The sequence below is a fragment of the Pocillopora damicornis genome, chromosome 13 (assembly GCF_964200805.1).
Source record: "Pocillopora damicornis chromosome 13, jaPocDami1.2, whole genome shotgun sequence".
NCBI classification, from domain to species: Eukaryota; Metazoa; Cnidaria; class Anthozoa; order Scleractinia; family Pocilloporidae; genus Pocillopora; species Pocillopora damicornis.
The window spans coordinates 10,357,829-10,360,747 of NC_142682.1; positions in this window are offsets into that span (position 1 = coordinate 10,357,829).

Below are 2,919 nucleotides of genomic sequence, written 5' to 3' on the forward strand. Positions count from 1 at the left end.
GCCGCCGGCATACGGTTAGGCCTTACACGAGGGCTTCACGTGAGTTAGTAGATGTAAAGTCGCGCAAACAAATAATTTGCAGCTCGCTTTTTGAGCGGGAAATCATATTTTTGAGGTTATAGTTGAACAATAATTCTCAATCAACTTGCAAAGCAACAATACCGGCAGAACTAAAGCTTTGTCAACTAGAGGAAATTGTTATATTCAAGCTCGTGGAGAAGGGTTTTAATTGAAAATAGGCTGGAAAGAAAGAGAAAGAGCGATTGAAGAAAGCAAGAAGTAAAAGCGTAGAGCGAGTCAAGAAAAACGCGAAAGAGAGTTAGAAAGTACGTAGAATACTACGAGAGGAACGCGAAAGAGAATAGAGAAAGGCGTAAGTAAAAAGGCGAAGATCTAGCGAGCTCCTTATATTCCTTTCCCACGTTGCTCTTCCAAAAACAGACTGAAAAGAGGTCATCAATAAAGAGAAAGCAAACTACAAGGGATCCGAGAAAGAAGAGTAGGTAAGTTGTGTCTTATCTGGGTTTTCTCTCACACTAAAGCCCACAAAAATTCAAACCTTTTTTTATCAGTCGTTTGATACTAGCTTCAGTTTATAATTAAAATCGAGTTGGGGAAAAAAATTTGGCCTTCATCGCTTTAAAACCTTTGCGCCGGTTCATCACTCGAATAACATTTCAAAGTTATTTTCCCTACTTATTTCATTATCAGCAAAGTTTATTTATAGGCAACAAATACTTTGCTGATGCCTCAGTGGAGGGCCCGTTTAGGAATATTTCCTCCAATCCTTTAACTCCAAAGAGCGACTGGCATCTATTTTCTTATCACAATATCACCCTTGAATCCAACGTTTAGGTCATGAGAATAAATGAAATGATCAAAACTGAAGAAGCTCTTGATTGTTAAACAGATTCTCCTTGTTAAAACCTTAGGAAACGTTAGAGAACATTACAGAGAATATGCATAATGATGTTAGGGTGTAAAGGGTTAAGGGAAGAGGGCTTAATATGGAGGGAGTAACAATGTTTAGGGGATACTAAGTCATTTTGAACTTTCCAACAATTTTTACAAATGGTCTGACACGATACTCAATCCACTTTTATTTTTTACAGCTGCATGTTGTCATTAAATAGTAATATGGGATTCGTTTAGAAAATGCCATTTCTTTTTCTTCTTCCTCGCGATCAACGACCTCAATATATTTTCTTTGCCTTCTGGCAGGTTGGTGTTGCTTCCAAAAAAGTTTTAGTTCAGTGTCCTGGTGCTTTAAAGATCTTTTGTGAAAACGAAGACAAAATAAATTAACTAAAAGCTACAGTGTTTGAGCGTGCTACAGTGTTTGAGCGTGCTACAGTGTTTGAGCGTGCTACAGTGTTTGAGCGTGCTACAGTGTTTGAGCGTGCTACAGTGTTTGAGCGTGCTACAGTGTTTGAGCGTGCTACAGTGTTTGAGCGTGCTACAGTGTTTGAGCGTGCTACAGTGTTTGAGCGTGCTACAGTGTTTGAGCGTGCTACAGTGTTTGAGCGTGCTACAGTGTTTGAGCGTGCTACAGTGTTTGAGCGTGCTACAGTGTTTGAGCGTGCTACAGTGTTTGAGCGTGCTACAGCTCAAGGGATGCTACAGAAGAGTGCTAAGGCAGCACTCTGCAATATTGACGCTGTGGCTACAGCAATGGAAACCATGACAGCTGTTGATAACGACTCTCAAAAGATTAAGGGAGCTATGTTGTGATAGCTAGGTGTCTGCTTACATTTATGAGCATGTTTAAGAGACAGTGACTCAGCAATTGCTAGCTGTACGACCACTCCCACACTGGAATTAGATTGTTCGAAAAGGCTCCTTTATATTCTAAGAGCATACTAATCTGGAAGCTTGAGTTATTATGACACCACTTTTGTAACAGGTACCTCACCTTCATAAACTGAACCCTTTGAATGGGTCTCCACAACTTAACACTCCGTCGCGTGAACACCTCTCTCGAGACACCTGTGCTGGCTAAGGCTTGAATTCCATTGATATGAGAATGAGGGTAAAGGCAGACCGACACGGACTCCCCATATGGCTTTTGTGGTCGCGTCACATTATCGCCTTCAGATTATGTTTTTACTCCCAAATGCATGTCTTTAAGGGATTTTCCCTTTTTTGTAAGAAATGATCGGAGGTTTTGTAAAAAAAATTTTTTAAGTAAAAGACCCTCTTCAGATGTGTTTTTCGAAGAGTTAGTTCCAAGCAATCTTATTGCTTCGCCTTTAATGAAACCATACTTAACGCCTAAATTGCGCGTAAATTGGAGGGTCTCGGTCGGCTTGTAATGGGTTTGATGGGTTTTGCTCATCATTCTCTTCATTCAAGACATTCATTTCGTCTTCGTAGTTTTCGTCATTGCGACGATAGTCTGGCGTCTTTGGTAATGAGATAGCATTCTCGGCTTCTTCACCAAGACCTGGTGTAAGGTATTCCGCCAGAGAGTTGTCAAAGGCAGGCATTGTCGCAATTGTTTATGGTGGCTACAACAGTATCCAATGGTTTCGACTCTTCACAAGTCTCTTTAGCTGTTGTTTGAAGATGGTGTTGCAATAGCAAAGTCTTTCAGGGCCGGAAAGGTAGAGTGGTGTTCTCAATTCCTTTCCCGAGTGGAAATAGCTTCTGTAACCTATTTATACGTTGGTCGTTAGGCTTGAGGATCGAGTTTGCATTATTCCTATTGGTCCTTAGCGTTGGTTAGGGAACCAATCAGGTGCAGGCGATTTCGATCCTACCCAATCTGAAGGGGAGAGGGTGTTTTTAAGAAGGCCTTTTCTGTTGTATAGTTCGCTTAAAAAGATACTAAGACGCATAATTGAAATTTGGTACAGTTTCCTGTAGTGTTTGTTTTCATCCCCCCCTAAAAAGGAGGTGCTAAAATAATATTTTTAAGCT